We start from the raw sequence: 18,571 nt of genomic DNA, 5'->3' as shown, positions 1-18,571 counted from the left end.
AATGGCACAAATCCAGGTTAAGTGTAGCAGATCAAGTTCGGTAATGAATTTCAAAATCCAATAGAACATGGGGATCCTTAAAAAAAAAAAAAGACCAAACTACTATGGAGAATGCCCAGTGTCTATTCCACTTTCCTGACTTTGAAAGCCCACCTCAGGACAAACAAATGTGTTTTTTAAAGGTGTGTACAAGGTGAAATTTCAGCAGGTGCAGATGCTGAGCACCTAGTAAATGTATTTTTTTTTTAAAAAAAATCCAAAACAGAGCAAATGGTAATCATTTTGATTGCAGGGGGAAAACTTGGATCAAGGGTACTGCACACTTACTCCATGCTCCAAAAAGGCTTGTTTCCCAAATGCCCCCAACAAGTAAAGTGCTTTTGAAGCTTTCTTCAGTTTCACAAGACATTTCTGATACCATATGTGAGAGAGGGGAGATTAAAAATTCCAATCAGCATGCTTGGTGCACTGGAAGCAGCTCTTTGCATCTTGGCCTGGAGATTTTTGTTCAGCCTCCCCAGCCTCCACCAACAAATGAGAATTTAAAAAAATATTTATGTAGAAGATTTATAAGGTGCCTTGTATGCTACATTCTCCCAAGGCACATACAATATTAAAAATCTTAAAACCGTATACACAATGGCACCCAACTCAATTATTGTCCAATGTAAACAGATAAAAATTTAGGGCCCACCTGATGTTCTGTCATGATGGTACAATCAACTGGAACAGAATTTTGCAAGTATGGGGCCACTACCAAGAAGGTCCTCTCCTCCATGCCCACCAGCCTAATTGCTCTTACAGACAGGCACACAAGAAAGACCTCCCATGCTGATCTCAGAGGGTGGGCAAGTTGGTATAGGTGACTGCGTTTCTTCAAATCTGTGTCCTACCTATAACTGCAGTTGGTAGATTTTGCATTTCAATTTCCTCCCATCACAGTTTATATTCCTTTTCCTCTCTCACCACCTCAATAGACTTATTCTAGGTTTTGCCACAGCACACTGCTTTGGAAATTAAAATTTAGAACTGACACACATGGTATGTTCAGCCATTTTTATTCATAAATGTTCACATTTATGATTAGAATATTTAAGTTTGGGGAGGGGGGTTAATCCTGTTTTTCTAACCAGGAGGAGGCCCTGGATTTTGCTAAACAAAAACATATCATAATATCCAATGGAAAAGGGACAAACATCCCTTGAATACAAGGAAAATGGGAAATTATGTGAGAAATTTGACAATCTGCATTATTTTCATGACATAAAGAATTTATACTAGCCTTAAGTCAGCTAACCAAATATAGATAAAATCCAGTGTTACTTCACTACAGAATAGCCACATATGCATGATAAAAAGCTGTGTATCACCACAAAAACAAAACCAAAAATATGAAAAATAAAAGAGGGCACAGAATTCATGAGATCTACATATATTTATATAAAATAGTACTGAAAAATAATCTCAGTATTGAGTAGAAATACAATACATGCCACTACACAGTGGTGAAAGATTGTGACTAACTGACCTGTGCACCTGTACAGTCTGTGATCTGGGTTATAACTGTGGAAGGGCTACTTCAAGTCCCCTTACACTATTGTGGCCCAGCACACTATTTGGGAATCACTGAGTGAGATGCACCACAGTTCAGTGAAAGAACATGTGCTTTGTGTTCCAAAAGTCCCAGGTTCTATTCTTGTTACCTCTAGCTGAAAAAAAAGGAGCAGAAAGGAGTTGAGGGGAAAGATGCCTAATGGAGAAAATGGAGAGCTGCTGTCAGTCCCTTTGGAAAATACCATACAAATAGACTGACCTAGAACACAATGCCGCTCCCTGTGCAATGTTCTAAAATGAGCTCTGTTCAAAAGTGATGGCTTTTCTGTAGACTTTTATGTTTGTTTTTAATTTTAAGATGAAATTTCTATCTTTTTTTTAAAATCCCCCCACCCATGCATATATGCAATGCACTTTTGTATCTAGTAGAGTCTGTAAACAGGGGGAGTGAAACAAGAGCTGTCCAAAATGAGAACTTCCCCTATTTATGTTAATAGACTTAATTATGGCTCCCACTTAAATGCCCATACTGTTGACCATTTCATCACTGACTTTTGTGCCAGAAATGCATATAAGGCAAATATAGCTCATTAACATTCCCATTATCTATAGAGTATTTTAGCAGTAGTGCTGTTTATTAATCCCCTTAATTAAAGATCAGCATAAAACCACCAAATGCTGAACACCATGTGGTTTGTGGTATGTGAAAGACCAGTGAAAGATTTTGTGGATTTACTAATAGTTTTTTTCCAGCAGTGGTAGAGGCAATAACATTTAATCATATAATAAATACTATGTTTCTTGCAGTGATATCTGGTATTGAAGTATTAGACACAACTTGGGGGGAATAAAACAAACACAGAAAAGGAAGAAAGTGTAAAATTTATCCATGCAAAGTCCAACTCTATCAATGTTCTGAAATGCACAATGAGTAAGCCAGATTTAGTCAGACTTAGCAGTAGACTCACTGAAATCAATGTGAGTTTAATTGTAAGTAATTTGTACTATTGATTTTAATGGGTCTACTCTAAATACATCTAAATATGGAGCCAACCTATTGAGCTCATTAGCTTATTTCTCATGGAAACAAATGCTCAGATGAACCCTCAGATGCTCATACACACAAGGCCATGACTTCATTGTACATAATAATTAATCAAGAATAATTATGATCCACTGTTTCCATTCTCAGAACTGCTAGAGCGGATTACAAATCTGCTGTGCACCTTTCCACATCGTCCTGCAGGATAAGATGAAAGAAATCTACCTTGTCTTTGTTATTATCATGGAGGGATATTATTTAGTAATTTCACTCAAATCCTTTTAAACTGTGTGTTTAATTGATTTGTCTTTAAGCTATGGATTTTACAGTCAGCTACTCAGTACCATTTTTGCAGAAAAGTGGAATATAAAATGAATGGTTATCTGTGTCATATTGTCCTTTTAAGTATTGTCTGTATGGGTACCCTGCAGCTTACTAGGAAGGAACAGGAAAATGCTTACTATTTTATATGGCTGTTGTGTAAAATGTTTGGTCATCTGAAAACCAATAGTCAGGAAGTATAAAGCAGCACACTTTGAGCCAGATACAAGGGACTCTTAAGACATTTTGCTACCTGAGGCCAAAAGACAAAATGGTGCCCCCTCCTTTTCCATTTACAGAAGCTGACCAGAATGGCAGGTAAATCTTATTCCAACACTAGTGACAGGAGAATATCTTTCACCACACCTGAGCCAGCGTAAGAAGCATAGCGGAGATAATGCAGCACATGCACACACCTCCAACTTCTTCCAACACAGCATCTGCTGTGTGAGGCAACTGCCTTCCTTCTGCCCAATGGCAGGGGTCTTACAGAGGACTCACAAGTTTAGACCTAAACAACTATGACACTTAGTTACATTTCTGCTAATCAGGTACTTCACTAAAATAGGTTTAGGTTGACATTCAAATCTCTAAGCCTCAATCCCTATTTGAATTGTGGTTGTTGCTTGTTGCAGGAATAAAAATATGTGGTGGTGGTGGTGGTGGTTAGCTATCCTCCCTAGAGTTTTAATAGATGCCCATAGAAGAATGGCCCCTGGTCACTATCATGACTTTTATAAGTGCTGTCCAGAAAAAACAGTTCTGAAGACAACACTTCTATTAGATCTTTGAGAAAACACCTCCATCCCTCCCCAGACACTTGCCTATCAATGTCTTGTGGTTTTACTATTGGTGTATCAAGTAATTTACTCCCCTCATGAAAATAAAACAGCTGTTGGGTTTTTGGTGGGGTTTTTTAAGAGCGGTCAGGTGATCCATATGGATGCTCTGCAATTTTAGCAAGAACAACAATAGCTGGGCCTAAGTGCTAGGTCTACTGCCACTCTTGAGACACTCCCACCCTCCCTGAACAGTTACCATAGAGATTGTAGGAGCCACAAAGAGCTTCGGTCACATTACTGGCTGGGAGGGGGTCAATTTGTATGCATGAGCCCTGCTGGGAATGAAAGAATACAAAGGAGGACAGGAGAGAGAATAGAAATTGGGAGGGGGGAGAGAATGAAGAGAGAGATTATAAGGAGAAAATAGGGAAAAGAACCAAGGCAATTAAAAACAAAGGAGAGGTAGAGAGACTGGAGTAGCGAAAGAAAGAGAAGAAAAGAGAAAGGGATTGAGGAGAGGGAGAATGAATTCATCTTGTCAGATACAGCACCTCTTGTCACTCACTGACAGGAAATGCTGCCTCCACAAGAGCTAATTCACAGGCAGTGGAAACGGGCAGGAACAGCAGGGGATAGCTCAATCACCTGACCTCACTAGAAAAACTATATTGGGGAGGGAAAGTGGAATGAAATTGAAGGCAGGGAAACTAATAAGCCCACCGGAAATGAAAGGTGTCAATTGGTTTGCTATTAAGATGGTTTGCAGAGAATCAGAATACTATCTGGAAAGTAAATAACCGAAGCCTGGACCTGTCAGGATGGTGACTGCCTGAGCTCAATACTGGTTATAGGGAGGTGCTCAGAGAAAATATTAACCATCCTGATGTCTTTGGACCTTAGCTGTTAAGAAGTGGGCTTAGTGTCCTACAGCGCTCAGTGATTGACCTGCAGCCCAGGGGGATTTAAAAGTGATCTATTCTTCATTACCATATTTATCAACCCAGTTACGCCTTCACAGAATATAAATGGAAGAAATGGTCTTGTTTCCAAGATATCATTATGATTTAATGGTAACAAATGCCATTAGCCTTCAGCATTTATACGGCACCTTTTAAATGTTCAAAGCGTTTCATATACATTATCTCAGCAGTTGAATAAAGTCTTAGAATTTGATGTTATTTAAGCTGCCTATTAAATCAGTTAATGGCATGTTTTTGGTGGGAGAGGGTTATTTTTAAGAGAGTTTGGGCACAAACATTTCATGTAATTTTACTATTAATATCATTACCTGATAAAAACAGATGCATACAGCAGAAAAGGCAGTCTAAAAACCAGGGGAAAAGCCACTAATAATTAACAATATTCTGTTTAATATTATTATAAACTGACTGGTTCCATTAAATTGTAAGTTTGAGGCTTTATGTTTAATTCTAACAATTTTTGTCTACATTAGAAAGTGGGATTTTGGAATGTCAAACTAACAGAAGTGTTTATGAAGAGTTCAGAAATTATGATGGATGTCCACCTGTAGTAGCCAGTATCTTAGATTAATTGGGAACTATGAGCTAGTAAGGCTGCAATCATATACTCATTTACCTAAGAGTAAGCCTCATGGATTGCAATAGGTCTTCATGGCAGACATATATAGGACAGTATTGTTGTTTGATTCTGGTTCCAATAAAAGCTCTGCAATAAATTCTCACTGTAGGCATCTTCCATTCTTCATTACTAAGGTAGATTAAAAATATGCTACCTTACATGGTTGTGAAGATTACTTAAACCCTGTTCAGCTGTTTTATATGTAGCTTTAATTAACCTTAAAAAAGCAAGGATGGCTACATTAGCTCCACCCATACTACTGCTGTCCCCATCAGCTTTGGGCAGTATAAAATTTAATAATAATAATAATAATAATAATAATAATAATAATAATAATATTTCATCTGAGTGTGACTATCTGCAGCAGCCCATTTTATCAGCTGGTGAAAATGAGGGCTTGGGGAAGCGGTATCAGCTTCCACTGGGAAGGGGATTGCATTACCAGGCCTAAAGAAGTTTTCCATTTTGCTTTAGAGTCAAAGATTTATGACCTAGGAATTTGTTTTATGTATAAGAACTGTACTGAGATTAATGTCTTTCCACACAAACACTCACTGTTTCCCATACTAAATGGGGACCTATACAGTACTAAATTTCTTTCTGCCACCCAACAACAGGAAATAATGGCTACTCATCCCCCTATACAGGTACATTCTCTGTGAGCAGCAGCCGGACATTGCAGTCCACCCATCATGAACAGTTTTGCCTTGCATGCTCATATTCCAGATTCATGAGGCATAACAAGCTGTAACCACAGAGTTCTACTGCAGTCACCCCCTCTCCTCATGAATGATGGGAAGGCTGCTGAACACTCAGGTCAAACCTTTCCTCTCCTGGGTTGCATATGCATGGTACAGACACTATAGCATTGTCTTTCCACCCACTATGGATGTTATTGGCATATATGATTTTAGATGGCCACTTACACCTTACCAAAAAAGATGACAAAAAAGGACCCCAGTTTGCACATGGAGATGTGTGTGTATGCACGTAAATTTAGAAATAATTACTATAATTTTAGAGCCCTTTGGAAGTGAGAACTGGAGGCTGGACAGCAAGAAATGGTAAAATAATGGTAATTCAAATTCAGGATTCAATATTCCTCATACTATTAAAATAGACACAATATACAATACAATACAATCAACACCCATTGATTATAAGAATACTGGAATATTCCCTCAGCAGTAGAAGAGAAGAAACCTCAATAAAACATTTACTACTTAGGTAGATAAAGAAACCAGGCTCAGTGGCTAAGGCAGAAATTTCCTCTGAAGCTACTTTCTTAAAATGGTTGCCATGTTTGTTAGAGCCGAACCGTTCTGCACAAATAATATAAAAATTGTGTGTATTTGTGTTCATATGCTTCTTCATAGGTATGCATCTGCAAAAACAGTAAGGTTTTTGAGTTTCTTATGAGTAGTGTGTGGAGATAATGCAACAAGTTGGACTTAGAGTAGGATGCATTTTATTCCCAGTGAAATCAATTGAACTTAAGTTACAAGTAACTTGTCCCATGCATTTTAACAGCATCAAAATTCTACTAGCTTGGTTGGGATCCAGCCTCATATTCATAATGGAGGAGGCTATCAGTGGGTACTAGCTTTGCTGGCTGGGTGCTGCCTCCTTTCTCAGGGGAGCCATGCCTGCATACACCAGCTGCTGAGGAGCTTGGGCAGAAGGAGGTCTTGCACCCATCTTGTTTGAGTGATCCTGTGGCCAACTGGTTGTCACCATGGGTGCTGGACTGGAAGGATCTTTGGTCTGATCCAGCATGGCTTTTTATGTTTTTACAATTATGTTCTTAAGGATTAAAAGAAGAAGAGGCCAGTCATACTCCTCTTTTTTCCTTTCTATCTGTAATGTCCCTGTCCTAAAAAGGATTAAAAAGTGTATTAATTCTGAAAATTTGAATTAAGTTCTTTAAGCTGCTTTTTAAAACGTCAGAATCTGGGCAGTCCTAGCAAGTGCCTACAGAGGTCTTTGTGGAATTGCTATTTTTAAACAGATGTATTAAAATATTCAATTTAAACAGTTTATAAAAACCCTATATATCTTTGAGTGACCAGCTTTTTTCAGGCTTTTTTCTGCTAGAATCCCTGCAGCAGAATTCTTTAGAGAAACAATTATGTGACATAAATACAATAGCATGTGTTTCCTCTCCCCCCCCCCACCACAAAATTAAGTGTAACTTCTACTATACCTCAAATAACAAAGACACTTCAATGTAGTAAGTTGCAAGGGTTGCCATCTGGCTGCAGTGGTCCACTCTCATCCAAGACAAAGACTGTTGAAATAATTAAGAAGCTTATTAACATGTTCTAGCAGACTATAGTTCTACATTTTTTTACAAATTCTTCCACTAAAAATTTCTAAAGGCAGCCCAGCTGGCCCAAATGGTTTTCTGAGAGCTGCTTTTAACTATCCAGCTGGTATGTAAGTTTCACAGCTCCCTCAGCTCTTGAAAAGTGACCTACTTGTCATCTATTAGTAAAACTTTATTGCAGCATTTTTTCTTCTTTCCACATTAAATTCCCAATTATTACATTTTCAGCAGAACTTAGTCTGATGAAAGATAATACTGCCTTAACTACTCTGTCTTTCTTTCATTTTAGAAGCCAGAAATGAGAAAAACATTCACAACCTTGTCTGTGACATTTATAAGGCAAAGCTATGTTTAGAAACTAAAATAATGAAAATGTTAGTTGGATGTGAGAGGGTAGAGGCATTTAATATTTTGTTTGCAAACCCCAATACATCTTTCTGTGAAATCAGCCTCATTGGAGAGACACTTGGATAAAACTTTTGCATGGCATACTGAAAATAAGTGAAGGAAAGGAAATAGCTAGAGTAACAGGCTTTCTATGGTATTATGGCTTTAAACAAATCAAAATCCATAAGTGCATATAAAGAATGGTGCATTTATACTTATACCAAACAAATTATTTTTTAAGTTAAAATTTTTATTGGGCAAGGGTGGGAAGGTCCTTGTACACTAAATTAGCAACCAATTTTGTTGCTAACAGAGTTAATTAACAAACAGCCCAAGCCATTTTATTAGGAAAAAAATGTTTAAGTATGAACTAAACTGGCATACATTTATGTACTTAGGTTTACTGTTCTGTAGACCATGCTGCAACAGAGCAATTCTATCTACTCAGAAGCAGCAAGTCCCATACTTCTGCCCTCCATACACACCCAGTGTATAGGATTAAAACCTGAAAACCTGAAACATACTAAACAAATCATTAGTGACTATAGGAAATTCTTAGTTGGTAGCCTCTTTTGGAACAGAAGTCTATCAACTGTCACAGTACCTAAAATGCATTCAGAAACAATATACCTTGACTAGCATACTCAAGGATTGCTTATCTCAGCTGTGCCTCTTTTGTGCCCTTCCTGGGCCCATTTGGCAGTGAAGGCAGGGTACTGGGTTATCCTGATCCCACAAGACAGTTCTATTTTCAACGAACAGATTTTTATATAGAAAGGAAGGAAAATACCTGGCATGTGTGTTTCATATATTTTTTTTCAAAATAAAATCATTGTAAGCTCTTATTTACTGGTTCATTTTGCCTCATCAATTCATCCAATCATATATAAAAAGGATAGGAAAAATTTTGTACACAGACTGGGCACAATGATGTTATTTTTCTTTTAAAAGTAAGTATTCGTCTTAATGAAGGTATAGAGAAAAGTCTAGCTTCAAAACCTGTACACATTTGTTCTTTGAACACTGTACATTTTGAAGTAGAATGACAAATTAGTTATGAATACAAATAAGATGCCACCTTGATTTCTACATTCTGCCTTGCTTCTACCTCATCTTGTTTCTTGAATTGAAAAGTCAACCAAAAGCATTGCTTTAGCATAGCATCTGTATGTTTTACTTTCCTTGCATTACAGTAGCACTAAGACTGCAAACCTATGCACAATTGCCTTGGAATAAGGTCTAATAAACACAATAAAACTTGCTTCAAATAAGGATTCATTTGTAAGGCAGCAATTGTGTACCCACTTACCTTAGACTTCATGAAACTTACTTCTGAGTAGATATGTATAAAATAAATTTACATGAGACATAAAAAGACAAATAAATTTCTCTAGACATTTTACAATAAATACAAATAACTTTACAATAAAATCAACAGTATAAAATTAATAAATGAGCCAACACAGCATAAAATACAACACTGCATTGTAGCAACAAGGATAACAAGCAACATGCAGGAAAAAACAATAAAGCATAAAATTCCAAAATATTAAAAATAATTTTAAAAACTTCAATTGGTTTAAATTTTACAGAGCCTGAGAAAGCAAGAAAGTCTTTGCTTGACACGAGAAGTCAATAGTGTGGAGACTAGGCACACTTCCCTTGGGAGTGCTTTCCAAAGCTAGGAGGCCAATTACTGAAAAGTCACCTCTCTTGTTGCCACCCCCAATCCTCAAACTGAGGGGGCACTGAAGAACAGCTTCTGTGGATGACCTTAAATATGGCTACAATAAGGTGCTGGTATTAACCTATAAAGCCCTAAACGTCTTGGGACCAGGATACCCGAAGAAATGTCTCCTCCCCTATATGCCCTCATGCCCCTTAAGATCAGCAGAAGAGGCCTTGCTCCGGGAACCCTCTTTGAAGGAGGTACGGAGGGTACCAGAGGAGGGCCTTCTCTGCGGTGGCACCCAGATTATGGAATACACTCCCCAGAGAGGTCTGCCTGGTGCCAACTCTCTACTCTTTCCAGTGCCAGGTAAAGACTTTTTATTTAACCACCATTTTAATTAATATCTATAATTTTAATAAAAAAATTAATAGTAACATCAATTTTATACAGTCACTTTTTCTTTTCTTCTTTTTTAGTTATGAATTGTAGTTTCGTATTACTGTTGATTGTTATTGTTATTTTATATTGTTATTTTTGTAAGCCGTCCTGAGGCTGCTTGCATAGGAGAGCATAGAAATGTTTTAATTAAATTAAATTAATTAAACAATTTATTCAACATTAGTTTCAATAGACACTTTTATGAATGAAGGAGAAGGATATAATTATTCTTGAAAGGTACAGATTTGCAGATATTTAACCTTTTAAACATAAAAAGGAAACAATAAATAAATCTATTGTTTTATACATATTTATTCATATATACATATAAAAGTGGGTTTAGTCAGAAGTATGGTTTGTGTGCTTTTACCTTTATTCTGAGTCAGCATAACCAGGCCAGAACTAAAATCATTTTTAAAGGCATGTTTTCTTTAGTTGTTTGTCTATTGTGCCTCCCAGTCCTTCTTATCCAACAAATATATTATGAAAAGAATCCTTCACTGGTTTTCCTCCCAACCCCCATCCCAAACACACTCCAGTAAAGTTTGCTTCCTGAATACCTTGGACTCTCAGCAACAAATGGCATCTCAGAAAATTCTTTAACTTGGCAACATTTATAAATTCAGGAGCTTTGAGTTTCTCCAGATTTTAAGGAGGTCTTCCTTGCTGAACCTTAAGGCATTCCTGCAGTTCAGTCCTCTCCAGTCGAGCTGTTTTCTAAATGACCTCCTGAGTTTGTTCTCCATGTACAAAGCCCTGTTTGTATCTTTAGCATGGAATGTTACATATTCATATAACAGCAAGGACTTCATGTTTCCTTTTTCAGATAATATGTTCTAGCCTCTTGTGTTTACATCTTCAAACAGTTTTTCTATCTTCTCAGTCAATTACAAGCTAGAATTAAATTTTATGAAAGACTTATAAAAAAGCAACTTGGTAACAGGACATACAGATTTTCTAATAGCATACAATTCTTCATCAGCAGAACGTAATGAAAGTAGCTATCCTGTGTAACTGGAAAACTTACACTTTCAGCAACAGAAACTACTCCAGTTTGTATGCAGGTTTAACAACAGCTGTGTCAATAAAGCTGCCATCGATGGTGCACGCATGCTCACTCCCCTGGAAGTAAGTCTTATTAGGACTTAATTTGTAGGTAGACATGCATAGGACTACACTGTAAGGAAACACTGTTATCTAACCTATATAATGCAGCCTCTTTGTGTCCAGCCCTATCTCTCAAAGCTCCCCTGGATTTTTCTCAGCCAAGTGTATTCAGAGAGGGCACAGATTCAAGAAAAGTAAAACAGTAACTAGCAAAAGAAAAAGAATTTGCACTAAGCAAAGTTTTCTAAACAATGTAACTTGTGGGTTTATATATAGTTTCTATTCCACAGAGTTCTATCCTGCTTGTTTTCCACAATCTCTAAAAGACCTATCCTTAAATTCTAGATTAAGAGCAAGTCACTAAACTACACTTATTTCTTATGCAATTAATTTCAGCCAAATAGCTCTTGTTCAGTATTGGCATCAGGGAAAGAAAAACAACATCTGAGTGGGATGGTGTAACTTGGTGTCCTGCGACAGCAGTGGATTGGACCCGATGGCCTTCATGGCCCCTTCCAGCTCTACTATTCTATGAACATTGTGCTTAACTTCAGCCAAGAGCTACTTTTAAAAGCTCAAGTGTGATGGGATCCTGTTTGATATCTGAGATGGAAGGACCCTTCATCACAGGGGCTTGATCCAGCTACTGATTACGCTGGTGCCTGCAATTATACTAACATCACCAGATCAAGCCTTACATGAGGTATTATGTGCTTATTAAACAAAAAAAGCATGAAAAAGCTATATGCATCCTGAAACAGCACACAGCTGTGATGCATCCATTCTAGGTATGGTATGGTTCTGGTGTTTCAGTAGATGAATAGGCATAACCTCTAGATAAAAAGGAAATAAAATTCTACCCCTACCTACAAAATACAAAAATTTTAGACAATTATGCTGATGCCATTAACATTGTTCATTAACGTTTTATTTGGAGGAAAAAGAAATGTAGAATACTTCACCTTATGCCAGCTGGATTCTACAAAATGGGGTGGTATTATTAGAAACAGAAGGAAGCATGCCATTCTCTCTAGCATCCATGTTTTTCAGAAGAAGCATTACCTCAAAATATTCAATACAACTATCTCCAGTTATTTCCTATATCCAAAAACTTGCAAATTTTTACATACAAATCTGCTAATAAATTATTATGATGAACACACAAGTAACTCTGTGAAGAGAAGGAAAAAAGTAGATGAGGCATATTGACTTCATGATTTGTTTATGGGTCCCCAAGAGACATCTGGGCAGCCACTGTTGGCAAGAGAAGAGTTGATACAGTCTTAGTTATGTGAAAAACAGATCCATTGAAATCAATGTGATAAGGCAGTCATGATTAATTTATGGCTAGTGTTGGAAATACTGGGAAGTGAACAGCTTCTTTTTGGGCGGAGGTCTAAACATGCGTAAGATTGCCCCTTAAATAAGCCTGGATACAACTCAGGATGTTAAACTAGTCTGATGCAGGCCCCTGCCCTTCCTACCCTTATTTCACATGGCAGAAATTCTTTTTTTCCTCTTTGTAGAGCACACTGCATGAGTACAGTGAATAATTTTCACAATTCTGAATCATATTATATACCTGCACTTTCTCTGCTGCTCAGCTTCCTGGCATGGAATAAGAGCTCATTTTTAAAGAATAGTTTTCAGAAAGATCTCTTTTCTCTGCTCTTTACATTACAGATATATTTTCTAAAGCTGTCCTCCCACTTTCCCCATCACATTGCAGTAGAAATCCTGAAGAGGCCCGTTTAGTGGGCCCATACAAGGTCCAAGCCTGGCCTTGGATGGCCAGGATGCCACTGTACTATTAGTGGAAACAAAGGTTAAAACGCATTTCTCCTCGGGTAGGCGGCAACACTTTCGCATAACCGCAGCAAATGGTGTGAGTTCATTCCGGTTTTATTTTATTACTGTCTGTGTCTCATTCCTAGCCCTTTTAATTAGGCCTGGATTAGGAGAAAAGGGTGTTCGTTGCGAAGGTTGACCTCCCCAGCTCCAGGCCGATGGGGTGGCGGAAATCTACGACCTACCCCATCGCTCGATCTTCCTCCCCGTGCTACGGGCAGATCGGATCCCTTCTGAGGTGGGACTCGTGCACTGCGCCGCGCCGCAAGTCCCGCTGCGCGAAGAACCAGCCCCGCAGCGCCGCGGCCCGGCCCGGCGCTCCCTTTGTCCTCTGCGCGCCTGGTAGGTGGCGGCACCTGGTCCCTGGCCACCCACAGAAAGCCCTCCTGGCGCCTTCCAAGCGGGCTCCCCGCGAGCAGCCGTGGGGGCAACGGCAGAAACGGAGGGCGCCAGGGAGAAGCTGTCTTCTTTGCGCACGCTTTTGTTCTCTTTCTCTGCGCCACACGCGTGGTTTGATCACGGGCTCTGCCTGCCTTTATGAAAGCGAGGCAAGGGATAAAGCAAAGGGACGCTGCGACGCACCTAAGACTAGACGCCAACCTGAGCCCCCTTTATCTCCTGCGGCAAACTCCTGCTGATATTGTTTAACCCTGCGTGTATTTTTCTCTCCCCACCTCTATTGAAAGAACTAGATCTTTTGACGTTACCTCTTTCTCATATGATCCTAAATAGTCTTCTGGAGTCTCCTCAGCTATATCCTGAGGATGGGATGGGGCAGCGAAGTGGCGTGGAGAATCAGGCAGAAACTGGGCTGGCGCTGCAATTTTTTTTCGGAGCCCATATGTACATACATACTGGCTTCTTTGTGAGCGGTGCGAATGGGGTCATTTATAAGAAGCATCGGTGCCCGGCGACAGACCCTCCAAGCGCCGCTGCAGCACGATCAATATGCACACGACCTTAAAGTCTCCCATTTCTACCTGCCTCGGATGTAGCGCTGGATGGGAGAAAGTTGGTGGCACCAAAGGATGACTTCGATGAGAAGTTTAGGAACGCTAAAGATTTTGGCAGGGGATCCTAGGCAGGTGAAAGAAGTCTGGAGGCCAGGGCGCAGGGTGAGTGGGGACGCTTGCCAGTGAATTGCCCGAGGAAGAAGACCTGAAGGTGAGAGTCAAGGAAAGGAATGAAAAACACTTGAACAGAGCAAGACACTAGCTAATGAATTCTGACTTTCCCCCCTCCTGTCCAGAACCTTATCCAGCCATGACTTTGGGTTTATGAAATTCTTCTCAAACTTAAAAGTAGACTATATTATGGATGCTAATTTTGTTGCTCTCCACGTGAGTTTGCTGGAAATGTAGCTCTGTTTAGGATATTCATCCTTCTATACATTCTTCAATACCCTTGATTTTTTAGCCACATAGGATATAGGATAGGCAGATACTAATACAATGTTCAATGCTAGTCTTTCATAATTCATGATATGGATATATTTAAATGCTGTTCAGAACCCATATATGAAAAGAAGCTTTCTGTTATGTTTTACATGAAACTTTTTTGGGGGAAAGCCAGTAAATTCAAACATATCTGGCATTTAAAACTCCTAGACTTACACATGTACTCTTCTGGGGAGGGGGGAAAGTTTTCAGAGTTTATTTGCCAAACCAGAATCATATTATTGGGGGGGGGGGGTGGAGTTCTGCTCTCTTTCTCAACAAGCTGGAATGTAAAGAGTTTGAGGAACTGAATGACAGTAAAATTCTGAATGCTTAAAAATTAATATTAAATATCTCTCTATGTGCACACACACCAATGCCAAATGCCTCTTCCACTGAATCAAAAGAACGATGGTCACAATGCTGCCAAAGTGAAGCATTTTAATGAAGTCAATAGTAGTACTTCTTTTTTGCTCTATATTTTGAGCTTTTTCTTGTGTAATGCTCTGGTAGAGAACTTGAAATTCATGTAGCTAATGTTACTAGACAGATATGTTAATAGACAGACAAAGTCTATTCTACTATTTGCAGGAATTTTTTAAAGTGGCTTGACACTTCCAAGCTACACTCTTCCTTGTTTAGAAAGATGTGGGTAAAATCCATTTCATCAAAATCAGTTTATTTCTAATGACAATTATATCTTCTACAGCTCTCAATTAGTATCCAATAGCTCCTAAAACTGATATTTAGAACCTACTAATTTTGTTTTAAATAATGCAATATATCAAACATAACTTTGGAGTACAAGGCTCTGCATGTTTATTCAAAAGGAAGTCCCATTATATTATGTGCAGCTTACTCCTAGGTAGCTATGTGTAGTACTTAGTATCTATAGTACTATATGACTACAACAATGGCTTAGACTTTAGTGGGAGAGATAATTATTGAAACTGATGTAAGTGCTTCATTTGCTGTGGATTATGCTCTACACATTTTAGGGTGCAATCCTACAATATTTAGACAGAAAAATATTAGAATTAATAGACACTCTTCAGCCAAATTAGATTAGGAATGCTGGGAGTTGCAGGGCTTTTTTACTACCTAGATACGCACAGGCTTGTTCACTTAGCTCTAGTTATAGTTTAGGTCATAGGAAAAGTTTTCTGTCACACTCAGGTCCTTATCCCAAGCCTGCGATTAAAGCACAAAAGCAACAGGAATATATATAACACAAAGCTATTCAAATTCCAGATGGGAGCCAGATCAGTTTCTTGCAGCAAAATAACCAAGAGTCTTGTGGCACCTGAAAGAGCAACACATTCATTATGGTATAAGCTTTATTGTACTGCAATTGCATCTGATGAAGTAGGCACTACTTCAAGATAGCTTATGATACTTTTTCAAATGGCCTTTTTAAAATATAAAATGTCTCTCCCTAGATTGACAAGAATACCATTATCTGTCCATTTCCCAGTTTTCTGGAAACAGGTGTGAACTCATGTAATGAATGGCAAAAAATTAACGAAAATCCAGAGATGAAGAGAGAAGAAAATAGTTATCAAGCCAACATGTTAACACTACACTTTAGAAATGGACATTTTTCCCCACCAACAGAAGAATGGTTTTGTGTATATTTTGGTAGAATTTGTAGAACAGTTAGAACTATGAAAAATAGGACCATTTAAAAAATATTTTAAAGATCATGATGCCTTTAGGAATTTTCCCTATTATTTTAAGCAAATTTAGGAGGATGGATAAGAGAAAATCTTCTAAAAGGAGAAGGGGGATTTGTTTTGTGAATTTTGATAGCTTGCCTGGTATGTTGACACTTTTTGTTTGGAATAACAGCCGTCCTTTGACAGGTTGAAAACTTTTAATTAGATCCTCCGCGTAAACTCTGCCCCCTCCAAAAAAAAAAAAAAAAAAAAAAAAAATGGAGTGCAATTTTAAATTGGCCAGAGCAGCAGACTGCACAAGAAAGAGCAGCTGCCGGTGGAAGCTGAATTGTAATGTCCACACCACATTTTAGAAAAAGAAACCGTTGGAAATGAGGAAGAGTATAAAACAAAAACCAAGCTGTCCTTCCCTCTTTGCAGGACCGCTAAGGAACTTTTTGCCAAAGGAACAAAGACGTGGAAGGGGGGCGAACAGGCCTGGAAATGTTGTCTCGCTGTGCAAAGTCCAGTCGGAATCCAAACTTATCCTGGAAACACGAGCGCACCGGGGTGTGTGTGTGTGTGTGTGTGTGTGTGTGTGTGTGAGAGAGAGAGAGAGAGAGAGAGAGAGAGAGAGAGAGAGAGAGAGAGAGGAGTAATGAAGCAGAATGCGAATTTGGCTCTACTCTGCTATCGAACTTCTTACATAAGTGTTCCTTGGCATCATTTCATCCTGTCCTGTGACACCCAGCGGCCACCGTAGAAATCTGTAGCTGATTATTCGCACGAGGATCTCTGTAATCCGAATCAATTGTCCGTGTGATGGGACTGCACTAAGTCCAGACACCGCAGAGCGTCCCTTGTGTAATGCTCTCAATTTCGATCGATATGCTGATAATTATTAATTTTACCATGCACGTGAATAGGAGCGAGATTTTTTCAGCCTCCCTTTCCGATTTAAGAACGGAGGAAGTAAAGAAAGTACATTAATAAATAGGACGGGCACAACTGCAACAACCTCCCCCCACCCCCCGCCGCGACCCATCAACCCAGAGGCAGCCTTTTGTTGCAAAGGAAGAAAAAAGGGGCAGAAATCATCCTAGCATACGGAACAGATCATCTCTCCTTGCCTGCAACCGCGTGAATAGAACAGGCGACTAAGATCGGATCGCAGATGTTGCGGTGCAGAAAGAACGTGGATATCGTGGTTGTGTGTGTGTGTGGAGGGAGGATAGTTGTGGCAAGGCGTTCTTGAACACCAAGGAATAGGAGCCCCCCTTGTAGGGCCCCTCCTGGACGAGAAATGCTTTGAAAGGACAGGCGAGCTTCAGCTTCCAGTGCCAAAGGTTGCTCTGAAGAGAGCCAGTGGTGCAATCGTAACTTGCTCCGCTTGCTGGGCTGGCGGGGCTCCTTAAATAAACCACGTTGCGTGGAGGGGGAGGGCAAGTGTGCAGAAGGATCAGGCCTTCGCATAGCCTCCGTGAACAGGCCTGCCACGGTTGTATTGTCTTTATTTCCTGTAGTTCTTCCGGCCTCCTAGCCAGCTTAACTACTCACACACGCTGATCGTGCACGCAGTAGTTCATCTATCCGCGTACCACTTGCGGGGGTGCGGGGGATTGCGAGGTGGAACCAGATAAAACGAATATAGCAAGCGGCTAAGAATAAAAGGAGATGAACCGTCCCTGGGTGGGCTCGAACCACCAACCTTTCGGTTAACAGCCGAACGCGCTAACCGATTGCGCCACAGAGACACCTGCAAGAAACAGCCCTGGAAAGTTGGTTGATCTGTTACATAACACTGTAAGTCCGCTTTTAGAAAGCTGCTATTTATATAATCAGACGTGTTTAAAAGTTCGCAACAACTAAATGCAATCGTTCTTTTATTTTAAATAATAATTTTAGCAAATAAATAGTTATGCCGCAGAAATCCTATTATAAAATTATAGACTGCAATCCTATGGACACATGCCATGGAGTAGGTTCCATAAAAATTTAATAGGAATTACTTCGGAGCAGACTAACGCAAGACTGTATAGTTACAAAAACAAGATTTAAGATACTACTGTTACTTTCCTAGGAAAGTTAAAATTGCTAACCACAGCCCATTTACTCCAGAGCAGCAATCACATTAACAAGTCAGCAAGACATCATAGGAAGTGTGCAGATCACAGTGGAAGAGGCTATTAAAATTGTCTGCCATGCAGGATTACTAGTTATTTTTAGTATAGCTGGATGCACAGTGTCTCTAGTAGTACATCTGTCTTTTCTTATTTGCTCCTTTCATTGTTCTAGTGTCTAATGTAATTCTTCGAGTAAATGTTTGCATTGGTTATGTGGGGTAACTGGCTAATTATTGGTATGCATACAAGGGACCAGGTGTATCTTGGAGGACAAAAGAAAT

The 18,571-nt window shown here is 39.2% G+C and overlaps 1 non-coding gene across 1 annotated transcript; it reads right to left on the bottom strand.

The window, feature by feature from the left end:
• Nucleotides 1-17,847: 17,847 nt before the first annotated feature.
• TRNAN-GUU lies at nucleotides 17,848-17,921 on the bottom strand. Its single transcript has one exon. It is a non-coding gene; the product is annotated as a tRNA-Asn (tRNA).
• Nucleotides 17,922-18,571: the final 650 nt, after the last annotated feature.

Source organism: Varanus komodoensis, unplaced genomic scaffold, assembly GCF_004798865.1.
Source record: "Varanus komodoensis strain SLA01 unplaced genomic scaffold, ASM479886v1 scaffold15, whole genome shotgun sequence".
Taxonomy (NCBI): domain Eukaryota; kingdom Metazoa; phylum Chordata; class Lepidosauria; order Squamata; family Varanidae; genus Varanus; species Varanus komodoensis.
The sequence above is the reverse complement of the archived record's forward strand: the minus strand, read 5'-3'. Positions and strand labels throughout refer to the sequence as shown.